General features: G+C 42.5%; 1 protein-coding gene across 2 annotated transcripts in view; it reads left to right on the top strand.

Annotated features, from left to right (window-relative positions):
* The window catches only part of dlgap1a (discs, large (Drosophila) homolog-associated protein 1a), a 648,178-nt gene that overhangs the window by 176,964 nt on the left and 455,183 nt on the right, over positions 1 to 16,031 (top strand). For both annotated transcript variants that reach the window (XM_055634211.1, XM_055634209.1), the window contains exon 2: positions 12,264 to 12,433. The gene's annotated coding sequence lies outside the window, so the exon portion shown is untranslated. The remainder of the gene's footprint in view (positions 1 to 12,263; positions 12,434 to 16,031) is intronic.

Here is a 16,031-nt window from a genome sequence, read left to right as displayed (position 1 = left end):
AATAAACTACAAGATCATTACTTTATACCATAACACATCTGCTCCCATTTCTGTTATCTTCCATTCACCGTATATCCACTCAGCGATTGCTCAATTCCCATTCTATTTGACACGGTGATGGTCTTTGCTAAACTAATGGAAGTTTCTGCCTCATTGTCAATCTCAAGGTGCTGGCATATAGAAGGATTTCAAAGCTAGGAATAACATGTGAGCATATTACTGAAATATTGTTAGTCCTATGTGTTTGAAGATAACCATGACGCCACTGGTTGATTTGACTCAGAAAGCGCAGGGGTAGTTGATCAAAATTATTTGTACCTTCTACATTCGAAGAACAGTGGCAGCGGTAGAGCTGCTGCCTTACAGTCTGCCAGAGACCCGGGTTTGATCCTGACCTCGGGTGCTGTCGGTACAGAGTTTCTACGTTCTCCCTGTGACCACGTGGAATTTCTCCAGGTGCTCCAGTTTCCTCCCACATTCCAAAGACGTACAGGTTTGCAGGCTAATTGGCTTCAGTAAAATTGCTAATTGTCCCTAGTATGTAACGTACAGTATTGCTAGTGTACCAGTCGTTGTGTGGAATCGGCGGGCTGAAGGGCCTGTTTCCGCTCTGTATCTCAAAAGTCTAAAAGTCTAAAGTCTCCATGGCAAGCTAAGCACAGGACACTCTTTTTTGTTTTACCTTGATTAACACAACACATTGTGCCTGTGCTTGTCTTTTCCCACCAGTGCTCCTCTGCACATAAACTGCAACTCTAGTATTAATAAGATTTTGTCAAGTGAAATGATCGCAAGAGAGATCCTCCTAAGACTCGATGTCTGCTGAACTACTTCAAGGAATCCCCAGTGAGTTGTTGAAATGTTTCTCTTGCCTACGCTGAGAGAACTTTCTATTACGGAAGATTTTTGTTTGGCAGGTAGACACAAATTGCTGGAGTTACTCAGCGGATCAGGCAGCATCTCTGGAGAAAGGGAATAGGTGACGTTTCCGGACAAGATCGGAGATCTCAAAGGTCTCAACCTGAAAAATCACCTATTCCTTTTCTCCAGAGATGCTGCCTGACCTGCAAAGTTACTCCAGCATGTTATGTGTATCTTTGGTGTAAACCAGTATCTGCAGTTCCTTGCTACACAATGTTTTTGGCATCCTAATTATAACGTCATGTTGGATCTCATGAGCATGGTATCAATGTTCGGAAGACCTGCCTAGGTGAGAACTTCAGTATCCACATTGTGGAAACAGGCCCTTCGGCCCAACTTGTCCACAACAGCTAGTAGGTCCCAGCTACACTAGTCCCAACTTCATGCGTTTGGTCTATATACATATATAACATATATATAACATATAACAATTACAGCACGGAAACAGGCCATCTCGGCCCTACAAGTCCGTGCCGAACAATTATTTTCCCTTAGTCCCACCTTCCTGCACTCATACCATAACCCTCCATTCCCTTCTCATCCATATGCCTATCCAATTTATTTTTAAATGATACCAACGAACCAGCCGCCACCACTTCCACTGGAAGCTCATTCCACACCGCTACCACTCTCTGAGTAAAGAAGTTCCCCCTCATGTTACCCCTAAACTTCTGTCCCTTAATTCTGAAGTCATGTCCTCTTGTTTGAATCTTCCCTATTCTCAAAGGGAAAAGCTGGTCCACATCAACTCTGTCTATCCCTCTCATCATTTTAAAGACCTCTATCAGGTCCCCCCTTAACCTTCTGCGCTCCAGAGAATAAAGACCTAACTTATTCAACCTTTCTCTGTAACTTATTTGTTGAAACCCAGGCAACATTCTAGTAAATCTCCTCTGTACTCTCTCTATTTTGTTGACATCCTTCCTATAATTGGGCAACCAAAATTGTACACCATACTCCAGATTTGGTCTCACCTATGCCTTGTACAATTTTAACATTACATCCCAGCTTCTATACTCAATGCTCTGATATATAAAGGCTAGCATACCAAAAGCTTTCTTTACCACCCTATCTATATGCGATTCCACCTTCAAGGAACTATGCACGGTTATTCCCAGATCCCTCTGTTCAACTGTATTCTTCAATTCCTTACCATTTACCATGTACGCCCTATTTTGATTTGTCCTGCCAAGGTGTAGCACCTCACATTTATCAGCATTAAACTCCATCTGCCATCTTTCAGCCCATTCTTCCAAATGGCCTAAATCACTCTGTAGACTTTGGAAATCCAATTCATTATCCACAACACCCTCTATCTTGGTATCATCTGCATACTTACTAATCCAATTTACCACACCTTCATCCAGATCATTGATGTACATGACAAACAACAAAGGACCCAACACAGATCCCTGAGGCACCCCACTAGTCACCTGCCTCCAGTCCGACAAACAGCCATCCACCATTACCCTCTGGCGTCTCCCATTCAGCAACTGTTGAATCCATCTTGCTACTCCTGCATTTATACCCAACAGTTGAACCTTCTTAACCAACCTTCCATGAGGAACCGTGTCAAAGGCCTTACTAAAGTCCATATAGACAACATCCACTGCTTTACCCTCGTTAATTTCCCTAGTAACCTCTTCAAAAAATTCAAGAAGATTAGTCAAACATGACCTTCCAGGCACAAATCCATGTTGACTGTTCCTAATCAGACCCTGTTTATCCAGATGCTTATATATATTATCTCTAAGTATCTTTTCCATTAATTTGCCCACCACTGAAGTCAAACTAGCAGGTCTATAATTGCTAGGTTTACTCTTAGAACCCTTTTTAAACAATGGAACAACATGCGCAGTACACCAATCCTCGGGGACTATTCCCGTTTCTAATGACACTTGAAATATTTCTATCATAGCCCCGGCTATTTCTACACTAAATTCCCTCAATGTCCTAGGGAATATCCTGCCAGGACCTGGAGACTTATCCACTTTTATATTTTTCAAAAGTGTCAGTAATTCTTTTAATTTGAAATTCATAGTATCCATAGCTACTCTACTAGTTTCCCTTACCTCAAATAATTCAATATCCTTCTCCTTGGTGAATACCGAAGACAATAAATTGTTCAATATCTCCCCCATCTCTTTTGGTTCTGCAGATAGCTGTCCACTCTGTCTCTCCAATGGACCAATTTTATCCCTCATTATCCTTCTGCTATTAATATAGCTGTAGAAACCCTTTGGATTTACTTTCACATCACTTGCCAAAGCAACCTCATATCTTCTTTTAGCTTTTCTAATTTCTTTCTTAAGATTCTTTATACATTCCTTATACTACTCAATCACCTCATTTACTTCATGCTGGCTATAATTATTGTAGATCTCCCTCTTTTTCTGAACAAGATGTCCAATTTCCCTTGAAAACCAGGGCTCTTTCCAATTTTTACTGTTTCCTTTCAACCGAACAGGAACATAACGATTCTGTACTCTTAAAATGTCCCCTTTAAATGTCCTCCATTTCTCTTCTACATCCTTCCCATAAAACAAAATGTCCCAGTTCACTCCTTTTAAATCATTTCGTATCTCATCAAAGTTAGCCTTTCTCCAATCAAAAATCTTAACCCTAGATCCAGTTCTGACCCTCTCCATAATGATATTGAAACTAATGGTATTGTGATCACTGGACCCGAAGTGCTCCCCAACGCATACCTCCGCCACCTGTCCCGCCTCATTTCCTAACAGAAGGTCCAGCACTGCCCCTCCTCTAGTAGGTACCTCTATGTATTGCTGCAAAATACCTCCAAACCTGTCCTATGCATGTACTTGTTGAATTGTTTCTTAAACATTAGGATAGTCCCAGCCTCAACTATCTCCTCTGGCAGCTTGTTCCACACACCCACCACCCTTTGTGTGAAAAAAGTATCCCTCAGATTCCTATTAACTTTAAACCTATGTCTTCTGGTCCTCGATTCACCTACTCTGGGCTAGCGACTTTGTGCATCTACCCAATCTATTCCTCTCATGATTTTATACATGTTTCTAGTTATTTACATTTCTTGATTTATTTTATTTAGTTCAGTTTAGTTTAGTTTATTATTATCATGTGTACCGAAGTACAGTAAAAAGCTTTTTGTTGCATGCTCTCCAGTTAGTGCAAAAGACAATACATGATTAGAATCCACGTTGGAAAGGGTCTATTGATTGTAATGTGTGATATCAGATTTGCATCCAGGATTTACACACACAGTCGCCTAGATTTGGCACCATCTTTGTCCATTTATGTGACAATGGTCAGCTCTATAGAATGACATCTGTTTACTATCCAGCTTTGCATGCACACATAGAAACATAGAAAGATAGAAATTAGGTGCAGGAGTAGGCCATTCGGCCCTTCGAGCCTGCACCGCCATTCAATATGATCATGGCTGATCATCCAACTCAGTATCCCGTACCTGCCTTCTCTCCATACCCCCTGATCCCCTTAGCCATAAGGGCCACATCTAACTCCCTCTTAAATATAGCCAATGAATTGGCCTCAACTACCCTCTGTGGCAGAGAGTTCCAGAGATTTACCACTCTCTGTGTGAAAAAAGTTCTTCTCATCTCGGTTTTAAAGGATTTCCCCTTTATCCTTAAGCTGTGACCCCTTGTCCTGGACTTCCCTAACATCGGGAACAATCTTCCTGCATCTAGCCTGTCCAACCCCTTAAGAATTTTGTAAGTTTCTATAAGATCCCCTCTCAATCTTCTAAATTCTAGGGGTCTTCTAAATCTTCTAAATTCACACCTCAGGGTTGATAACACAGAGCTTTTGCAGACATTCAGTTTTATTTATAGAAAGGAACTGCAGCAGCAGGTTAGGAGGGAGAGATAGATCAGCCATGATTGAATTGCAGTATAGATTCGATTGGCAGAATGGCCTAATTCTACTCCTATCTCTTATGATCCTATGATACCGAAGATAGACTCAAAATTCTGCAGTAACTCAACAAGTCAGGCAGCATCTCGGGAGAAAAAGGATGGATTATGTTTCAGGTCGGGACCTTTCTTCAGACCCTTCTGCCTGTGGTAGGGTCCTGAGCCGAAATGGTGTCTGTCCATTCCTTCCACAGATGCTGCCAGACCCATTGAGTTCCTCTAGCTCTTTGGTTTTTGCTGGAAAAACATGTCAGGATCTAATCTGATTTGATAGACGTGTGCAGGAAGATAGGCACAAAATGCTGGAGTAACTCAGTGGGTATGGGCAGCATCTCTGGATAGAGGAATGAATGACTTCAGACTGAGTCAGGGGAGAGGGACACATAGAGATAAGTAAGTTAAAGGTGTGAAAACGAGACATCAAAGGGGATGAGGCTCATGGCAAATGTAGCACAGATCATTGTTAACAAGGTTTGCTTGAGATGCATTGAAGACTACTTGGCTCAATAGGTCATTGTCCCAGTGATGATGATAATCCAAACCAAGATATGCTGATGTAAAATTTTAAATGACAAATGTATTATTTCCTTCCATGAACGTTATTCCTGTAATAGTAGCAGGTTACTAGTCATTAAATCTTTAGAGGAACTAATGATTAATAATTTAACTGAACAATTTAATTGAACCCATTTAGTAGTGACCTTAGTTAAGTATCATAAATGGAAACATTTCCATCACATGCATCATCGCCCCTTCTTTGCCAATTATAATGATTAATGCAGAAAATGACAAAAAATATTTTATTAACTCACAAGAAAAAGAGTACTTGTCTCAAACTAGTCCTTATAGTGGGTTAAGTGTAAGAAGGAACTGCAGATGCTGGTTTAAACCAAAGATAGACACAAAATGCTGGAGTAGAGACCCGAAAATCTGAAGGGTCTTGACCCAAAACGTCACCCATTCCTTCTCACCAGAGATGCTGCCTGTCCCGGTGAGTTATTCCAGTTTTTTGTGTCTAGCTTCCATTATAGTGGGTTGGTCAACTTGGTAAAGAAATTATAGATTGTTTTGTTTTATGAAGAATGAATTACTGTGCTCGTCCATGATTATTTAGTCTTTATTGACTATTTTTTATTTAGATTAGTTTAGAGATACAGAGCGGAAAAAGGTCCTTCGGCCCACTAAGTCTGCGCCGACCAGCGATCCCCGCACATTAACACTATCCAACACAAACTAGGGACAATTTACAAGTTTACCAAGCCAATTAACCTACAAACCTGTATGGCTTTGGACTGTGGGAGGAATCCAGGAGAAAACCCATGCAGGTAACGGGTGAATGTACAAACTCCGTAAAGACAGCACCCATAGTCTGGATCTCTGACTGTGCATGGCAGCAACTCTATTGCTGCGCCACTGTATTGCATAAAAATCCAGAAGGAAATGTCTCCCAACTGACCCCCACCCACACTCCTTCTGTGTGCGGCTTGCAACGCTGCTCCTCGTTATCTCAGTGTTGGGAGTGGTGTAGGACTGAATTCTGTGCATTGACGCTTGTTCATCTATTTATTGCCTTTAGTTTATGTTATGCTACCCCTTTTGAAGTATACGTGCATTGGCAACTGAAAATTGGCAAGTCCACAGTCCACCTTTAGCTGCCACAAATATCTTATTTGCGGCATGGGCGGCTCACAGTGGTGCAATGGTAGAGATACTGCCTTACAGCGCCAGAGACCCGGGTTCGATCCTGACTACGGGCGTTGTTGTGCGGAGTTTGTGCGTTCCCCCGTAAACGCGTGGGGTTTCTCCGGGTGCTCCGGTTTCCCTCCCACACTCCAAAGACATACAGATCTGCAGGTTAATTGGCTTTGGAAAAAATTTATAAATTGGCCCTAATGTGTGTAGGATAGTACAAGTGCACGGGGTTTGCAGGTCAGCATGGACTCGGTAGGCCGAAGGGCCTGTTTCCGCGCAGTATCTAAAAACGAAACTCGACTTATCAAAAGTCGCTCGCTATCATTGGCTGTGAGTCTAGAGTGGTGGTCACTGAGTTGCAGCAACTTTTTTTTTTATCAGATAAAGACTGCAAGGCAGTGACAGACCTGCCTGTTATCATCTTTGTTACCACATAAACCTTTATGCTGTCAACTCATTTCAAGAATGAAGTGATAATTTTCCATTGAATCAGGACTCCATATAATACTAGAAACAATCCAACATGTAAGGGTGCAGGAAGGAACTGCAGATACTGGTTTAAACCAATGATGTGGAGGAACTCTGCGGGACAACCAGCATCTCTAGAGAGAATGGATGAGTGACGTTTTAGGTCATTTTTGAATATGTCACTCCTCTAATAGACAGAAAGGGACAAGTGAAAAAAATCTTCCTCTTACCCCTGTCCACTATCTTTCCCTGGGTGCTTGCACTGAATAATTGATCATAATTTAAACTCTTTGTTGGCAGTCAACATTTCATTGATCAAACAAGTATATTTTGAGGATGTATCATGCCCACATAAAAATGTGTTTGAATCTAATTTCTAAATGTGATGTAATGTTTTATTACTTTGAAATTATATAGAACATAGAACCGTACAGCAAACGAACGGGCCCTATGGCCCACAATGTCTGTGCCGAACATGATGCCAAGACCAACTCTTATCTGCCTGCATATATCCTATACGTCTGTCTGTCTGTCTGTCTGTCTGTCTGTCTGTCTGTCTGTCTGTCTGTCTGTCTGTTTCTGTCTGTCTGTCTGTCTCTGCCTCAATCTATCTATCTCTGCCTTAAAAATATCCATTGACGGCCTTCACGGTCTTCTGGCAAAGAAATCCATAGATTCACCCCCCCCCCCCCACCCTCCCCTCCCCCCCCCCTCCCTCCGACCAAATAAAATTCCTCCTCCTCCTTCCTAAGGGAACGTCCCCTAATTCTGAGGCTAGGACCTCTAGTCCTAGACTCTCCCACTAGTGGAAATATCTCCTCAACATCCACTCTATCCAAGCCTTTCACTATTCTGTACATTTCAATGACAGTTTAGTTGACGGAAATAAAATAGAAATCTTCGTTCTTAAATGCTTAATGTTTTTTAAACCAACTTCATCTCTAACTGTCCTTCTAATGCATTCCATCTGAAATGTGAGCTGTTGTATTTTGGGAGCACTAACATGGGCAGAACCTACACAGTGAATCATAGGGCTCTGGGGTGTGTTGTGGACAAAGGGATCTAGCAGTTCAGCTAAAATAGTTTGTTGAAAGTGGCATCACAGGTAGATCAGATGTTCAAAAAGGCTTTTGGCACTGGCTTTCATCAGTCAGAGCATTGAGTTAAGAATCAATCGGCACAATCAATCTCCCTTTTCTTCTTCCTCTCACTGAAACCCTACAATTCTCGCTCTCACTGACACCACCTCTCACCGGCACCCTCCCTCACTCACTGGCACTACCCTCTCTCTTTCTCCCTCGCTCTCTCTCACACTGGCACACTCCATCTCTCTTTATCTCTCACAGCCACTTACCATCTCTATTTCCCATTTACTACTCTCCAACAATGCCCCATTTACTGGTGCCCTCCCCTAATTGTCCCTTTGCTGGTGCCCTCCCCTAATTGTCCATTTACTGGTGCCCTCCCCTAATTGCCCATTTACTGGTGCCCTCCCCTAATTGCCCCTTTACTGGTGCACTCCCCTAATTGCCCATTTACTGGTGCCCTCCCCTAATTGCCCCTTTACTGGTGCCCTCCCCTAATTGCCCATTTACTGGTGCCCTCCCCTAATTGTCCCTTTGCTGGTGCCCTCCCCTAATTGCCCATTTACTGGTGCCCTCCCCTAATTGCCCCTTTACTGGTGCCCTCCCCTAATTGCCCATTTACTGGTGCCCTCCCCTAATTGCCCCTTTACTGGTGCCCTCCCTAATCCCTTTCTCTGGTTTTCTCTCTTGCCCCTTTACTGGTCCATCTCCCTAATTCTTTCTCTGACACTCCCCCCTCCTCCCCCCTCCATCTCCCCCTTTCCCACTCCCCCCCCCCCCCTCTCCCCCCCCCCCTCTATCTCCCCCCCCCCCCTCCCCTCCACCCCCCCCCCCTCCCCCCCCCCCCCCCCCCCTCCCCCCCCCTCCCCCCCCCCCCCCCCCTCCCTTTCCCCCCCCCCCCCTCTCTCCCCCCCTTTCCCTCCCTTTCCCTCTCTTTCCCTCTCTTTCCCTCTTTCTTTATCTCTTTCTTTCTTTCTCTCTTTCTCTCGCTCTTCACTCTCTTTCTCTCTTTCTCTCTTTCTTTCTCTCAATTTCAATTTTCAATTTTAAAACTTTATTGGCATGATAAAAAATACATTGTTATATTGCCAAAGTATAAAACATGACATACATATTTAAGATGCATAAGTATAAATACACGTATACAGCGCATGGATAGATATGTCCCTGTACATAAACTCGCAATAGGCCTATAGCCCTTTCTTGATTGCTACACATTCTTGCAGCTGTAAGCAGTACAACACAATAGCAAGTTTAGCAATTCAATATTAGTTTCTTAGTGCCAGTTAATGTCAATTAGTGTGTGCGTACATATGTGCATGTTGGTCATTCACCGTCTCTCAGGTTGTGGCATGCTGTTACGTATTGTGCACCAAGATGTGCCGTATTTCCTTCGCCAAGGATTATTCTTAGTTTTGATGTATCATCTAGTTCTTTAATATCAGGGGTTGCCACACTGAGTTTGTCAAAGTATGCTTTCCTTGTTTTGTCAATTTTTTTGCATTTTAGGAGGAAGTGCACCTCTGTTTCAACCTCATCTGTGAAACAATGGCCGCATATTCTGTTTTCTCTTGGTTGCCAGAATCTCTTCTGTCTTCCTTTTTCAACTGCCAAATAGTGGTCACTTAATCTGTATTTGGTGAAGGTTTGTCTCTGCTTTATGTCTCTAACAGTTGAGAGATAGTCTGCCAATTTATAATCTCTTTTTAGGGCACAGTAACATTCTAATCTGCTTTGGCTTTTGGTTTCTTTATCCCAATGTTCCAAATACGTTTCTTTACATTGTTTGATAATTTGGTTCACTCTAACTGGTGATTGGGGATTAATATTGATCTGAGGCTGGTCAGGGTTTAACTGGATAGGGTTTAACTGAATAGGGGTAGTTAGTCTCAGTACCAACTGACACAGGGAACTCTTTTCTGAGCTCCCCTCTTATGTTTGAAGGGCTTTAAACTGGAGGGTATCTGGAGGGCTAGATTTAAGGTGATTCCAAAAATTTAGTGCTCTTTTCTGGATATTTATTATCAGTGGGTATCTGCCTAGTTCCGCCCTACATGCATGTGTTGGTGTTTTCCTTTGGATACGGAGGATGTTCCGACAAAATTACACATGCAGGGCCTCCGTTGTATGTTTTTCCCATTTACTATAACTATGGTGACTGAGCGGACCCCATACTTCACTACCATAAAGCGCAATAGGCTGGATTACACTGTCAAATATTTAAAGCCAGATTTTAATTGGAATTTGGATGTTGTAGAATCTTCTTTTTATTGCATACAGAGCTCTTCAAGCTTTCTCTTTTAGTGCATTCACTGCCATATTGAAGCTCCCTGATGCTGAAATAGTTAGACTAAGGTAAGTATAGCTCATAGTGTGTTCGATAACAGTACCATTGAGAGTAAATTTGTATTTATCTTCCTGACATCTGGGTCTTTTCTGAAAAATCATGATGTTGGTTTTCTTTAGATTTACTGCCAGGGCCCAATGTTGGCAGTACTCATCAAGTAGGTCCAACTGTTGCTGCAGTCCCTGTTCTGTGGGGGACAGCAGAACCAAGTCATCCGCATAAGACAGGGACTGTACCACTTCGTCCAGAAGACAGAGGCCTGGCACTGTGCTCTGGTCCAACTTTACTGCCAAATCGTTGATATATACATTAAACAGTGTCAGGCTCAGATTGCAGCCTTGCCGGACGCCTCTTCTTTGGGCGAAGAGATCAGTGCGTTAGTCCCCAATTTTAACGCCACATTTATTATTCAGATACATTGATTTGATGAGGTCATGTACCGTTCCTCCTATACCACAGCCGAGGAGTTTGTAATAGAGCCCTTCATGCCAAATAGAGTCAAATGCTTTCTCAAAGTTAATAAAACAGGGAAATATTTTCCCATTTTTCACTTGGTGTACATGTTTTTAAATGAGAGTGTGGAGGGTATAAATGTGGTCAGTGGTACAGTGTTTTGGGAGGAAGCGAATTTGTTTTTTATTGAGAATGTTGTGTTTGTTACGGAAATCCTACATTCTGTTATTTATGATACTGCAGAATAACTTCCCTCTTTCTCTCTCTTTCTCTTTCTCTTTCTCTCTCTCTCTCCCCTTTTACTGTCACCCCAATTCCCCATTTACTGAAGCCCTCCCCTAATTCTCAGCCTTATTCCATCACTCTGACTCCCTCACTCTCTCACTGCCTGGTGCACACCTTCTTTCTCTTACTAAATCTCCATCTCTTTCTCTCTCTGACAAACTCCACCCTTCTCACCTGACACACCATCATTTTTTTCTCATCAATATCTCTCACATTTGATCACTCTTCCTCATTGATGCTCTCCATCTCACTGACACCATCATTTCCTCTCCCTCCTCCTCTTCATTCCCTTCCCCCTTCCCTCCTTCCCTCCCCTCTTTCCCTCTCTCCCTTTCTCCATTCCTCACTCCCTCTCTCCTTCTCTCCCTCTCCCCTCTCCCCAATCTATCTCTCTCCCTCTATCACAAATACACACCAACATTGCCTCATTGGTGCACTCAAGCTCTCTTTCTCACTGACCCACACCATATCTCTCTCCCACAGACATTGACACACTCCATCTCTCTCACTGGCACACTTTCTCCTCTCTCTCTCTCTCTCTAACAAATTGTATTTCAGTCCATATGGTAATAGATTAGGAGGAACTCGGGGGTGGCTCAGCAGCAGTTGCTATCTTACAGTGCTAGAGACCCGGGTTTGATCCTGACCACGGTTGCTGGCTGTACGGTTTGTATGTTGAATTGTTCAAAGATTGAATTGCACTTCGTTTCACCTGCTGTCCTTGAGCTGACAGCGGTTTCAAATTGGCAGGAAATTCTAATAGTGCTGAAATCTGAATGGGACTTCTGATGTTTGAATGAATTCTTTGATTTCCAGTTGATTCTTCTCTCCTGTATGTTGAGCTCTTTAAAGTTTTGATTGGTCACTCTCTGAAGAAGGGACCCTGGTGAGAGGTGCAAAGCTGTAAACGTGGCTTCAGGGATAGATGTGCCACCTCCACACCCCCATGCTAGATACGTTCAGCTGCTTCTCTGTGCTCCTCAGTGGTGAATTAACCAACCCTGCGCCACTGTGCCGCTGTATACACGCAGCTAAAAATAATTAAAATGTTTTTAGTAATAAAAGTAAATTGCATTGTTCTGCTCTGTGTTCCAGCAAGTGGTTCAATCAGCGAAAAGCAGTCTTAGTGCACCCGAGGGACTGGAGCATGAGAGCCCAGAGACGACTGAAACCTGTGTTAATAAACCTTTCTTTGGATGAGACTCTACCATGGAGCAGCAGGAGTTCCAGTACTTTTGCAAACTGACAGCGCACAAAAAAACAAGGTCAGCTTATTTATTTCTCAACCTATGAGTGCGTATTGAATGCATTGTGAGCTGGTAGCAGAGATGAGTGGGTGGGAAGGCAGTGGCATTCAGAAATGTCACCCAGCAACACAAGGTCAAACTGTACTTCATGTGGATTCCGAAATATTTTTCTTACGGTGGAGAATGGGGACATCTAATAGGGGCGGCACATGGATGCAGCAGGTACTGCTGCAGCATCATGGTGCCAGAAACTCCAGGTTCGATCCTCACCTCCGTGGTGTCTGTGTGGAGTTCCTACTTTCTCCCCGGGACAGCGTGGGTTTCCTCCAGTTTCCTCGCACATCCCAAAGACGTGGGGGTTTGTAGCTTAATTGTCTTCTGTAAATTGCCCCGAGTGCGTAGGGAGCAGATGAGAAAGTGGGATAACATAGAACTAGTGTGACCGGATGATTGATGGTCAACATGGCAAAAGGCCCTGCTCCCAAGTTGAATCGTCTCATTCACAATTGAAACATCTCAAATTTATCACTTCTGCTGCCTATTCTTAAGTAGAAAAAATAGACCATCCACACACTGTTGGTAGTAGGAAAAATAGGGCTTTCACTATAATTTATATCGATTGACTAAAATTCCAAGCAAAAACCTTCAAACATGCCAATTAATTGTTATATCAACTAAAAGGAAGTAATCAGAATGAACTAATTAATCTAATAATTTGAATAAACCTCTTACTGAAGAAGGGTCTCGACCCGAAACGTCACCCATTTTTTCCCTCCAGAGATGCTGCCTGTCCCACTGAGTTACTCCAGCGTTTTGTGCCTAACCGGTTTAAAACAGCATCTTCAACTAATTTCCTCCTTTAATATAATGTTATTCCTTCTAAATAGAATTGGCCCTTCGGCCCAACTTGCCCACACCGGCGAACATGTCCCAGCTACACGTCCTACCTGTCTGTGTTTGGTCCATATCCCTCCAAACTTGTCCTATCCATGTACCTGTCAAACTGTTTCTTAAATGTTGGGATAGTCCCAGCCTCAACTACCTCCTCTGGCAGCTTGTTCCATACACCCATTAGCCTTTGTGTAAAAAAGTTACTCCTCATATTCCTATTAAATATTTTCCCCTTCACTTTGAACCTGAGTCCTTGAATCCCCCACTCTGGGCAAGAAATATTGCATTCACTTTATTTTAAATTGCTTGTTTTTTTATTGCCTTGAACAGGCAGGGCTCTTTAATATTGTCTAATTTAATGCAAGATGGTTTCAATCTAGTTCAATTCAATCCACCTACTCATGTTCTCCAGAGATACTGCCTGACTGGCTGACTTACTCCCGCACTTTGCGTCCTTCAATCTGATGAATGTTTCGGTTATGCTCTCTAAATTGCATGAGTAAAATATTTAACATAATTATGTTGTTGAACACTTTAATATTAAAATTACATGAGAGTGCATTGTCATAAATGGCTGACTTGAAATCCATTCTCCCATTGGTAGCATTAAGCTTTTCCTGCAATAACGTTAAGTCTGCCTCCAGAATGAATGAGTAATGAATGTCTAGTGCAACGGTGGAGATGCTACTAAGGTTGATAATTGGTTCAATAGACCCGCAGACATAGAATGGGATTATAGGATCTGAACCTAATCCAACCATTGGGATATTAATGGATTTGATGCATTGATTGTGTTTATGTCTCTGCCCACATACAATTTGACTCTTCTCAAGTCAATGGAGAGTAATGTTATACCTTCCACCCAGTCTTCTGGTTTCCATTTCAGCAAGGCAGGTTAAAATTTCCACATGTGCAATATTACACCATCACTAGTCAAACCAGTGTTTGGTTTAGAGATACAGTGAGGAAACAAGCCCTCCGGCCCACCGATTCTGCACCGACTATCGATGCCCGCACATTGACACTATCCTACACACACTAGGGACAATTTTACACATACACTAAGCCAATTAACCTACATACCTGGAGTGTGGGAGGAAACCAAAGATCCCAGAGAAAACCCACGTGGTCACGGGGAGAATGTACAAACTCTGTACAAACAGCACCCGTAGTCGGGATCGAACCATTTTTTCTGGCGCTGTAAGGCAGCAACTCTATTGCTGTGCCATCGTGGCCGCAGTGCTATTTTAGACCTGAATTAATTGAAATTAATTACTTCAAATCGCCTATCAATTAATAATTCAGAGGATTGAGAACTTGAAGGGGCAAAGGGACTTGGAAGTGCTGGTTTAGGAGTCCAAAAAGATTAATTTGCAGTTGAGTCAGTGGTACGGAAAGCAAATGGAATGCTGGCATTTATTTTGAGGGGACCAGTATATAAACACAATGATGTAATGCTGAGGCTCTAGGGAGGCAACATTTGGAATATTGTGAGCAGTTTTAGGCTCCATATCTTAGGGAGGATGATCTGGCTTTGGACAAGATCCAGATGATATTTACAAGAATGATACCAAGGATGAGTAGGTTGACATATTAGAGGCATTTCAAGGCTCTAGTCCTGTACATGGTGGAGTTCAGAAGGAAGAGGTGTGAATCTTCTTGAAGCCCACCAGATAGGTCTCGATAGAATGGACGTGAGAAGGATGTTTCCAGTGGTTGGATAGTCTAGAACAGCCTCCGGATAAAAGGACATACCTTCAGAAAGGAGATGTGGACGAATTTCTTTAGCCAGAGGGTGATCAATCGGTGGAATTATTTGCCATAAATGGCTGTGGAGGCCAAGTAATTTGGTTGTTTTAAAGCTGAGATTGATAAATTCTTGATTAGTACGGTTCTCAAAGGTTACGGGCTGAAGGCAAGAGATTGGGGTTGAGAGGGGAGTCTCAATGGGCAGAATGGCCTAATTCTACTCCTATGTCTTCTGTCTAATAATATGCTTCCTGTTGAAATCTCCTGTTGAGAACCAACTTATTAAAAAAAATAGTTTTCTTGAAACAATAAATGTTCAGTGACTTTCCTTAGTTTGCTGTGGTGTGTCATGTAAAAATCAATGTTTCGACCGGCATGATAATGTCAACAGAGCATTATCAATACGTCTGCCTGGTGGAATGAATCCTGTAGACGGCAGGTATATTGGAATACAATGCCGAGACTCAAGTTTATTATAAATTAATGTCCAGCGCAAAAAATGGCAACAATCCTTGCTATTGAATTATTCTATAATTACCAGGAGAGTCAATGGTCATGAGTATTGATTGTTCGACTGGGTTCATTGTCAGTCTGAAAAACAGAAATCTTTACGTGCTTTTCTGACATTTCTTTAAATTATATCACAACTTCTGCTAGCAAGAAATGGTTATCCTTTTATAGTTGAAATCCCAATTAAATATATTTAAATATTGTTGGAATTCACTGATAGCTTAAAGGCAATTTTAGCATTACCAGATGGGGTGACGCAGTGGTAGAGTTGCTGCCTTACAGAGCTAGAGAAACAGGTTCGATCATGACTACGTGTGGTGTGTGGAGTTTGTACGTTCTCTTCATGACCTGCCTGGTTTTGACCCGGGTGCTCCAGTTTCCTCCCACACTCTAAAGACGTACATTTTGTAGCTTAATTGGCTTGGTAAAGATAGTAATGATAGAATGGTAAAGAAGGCATATGCTT

This window comes from Leucoraja erinacea, chromosome 4, assembly GCF_028641065.1.
Source record: "Leucoraja erinacea ecotype New England chromosome 4, Leri_hhj_1, whole genome shotgun sequence".
Lineage (NCBI taxonomy): Eukaryota > Metazoa > Chordata > Chondrichthyes > Rajiformes > Rajidae > Leucoraja > Leucoraja erinaceus.
The sequence above is the reverse complement of the archived record's forward strand: the minus strand, read 5'-3'. Positions and strand labels throughout refer to the sequence as shown.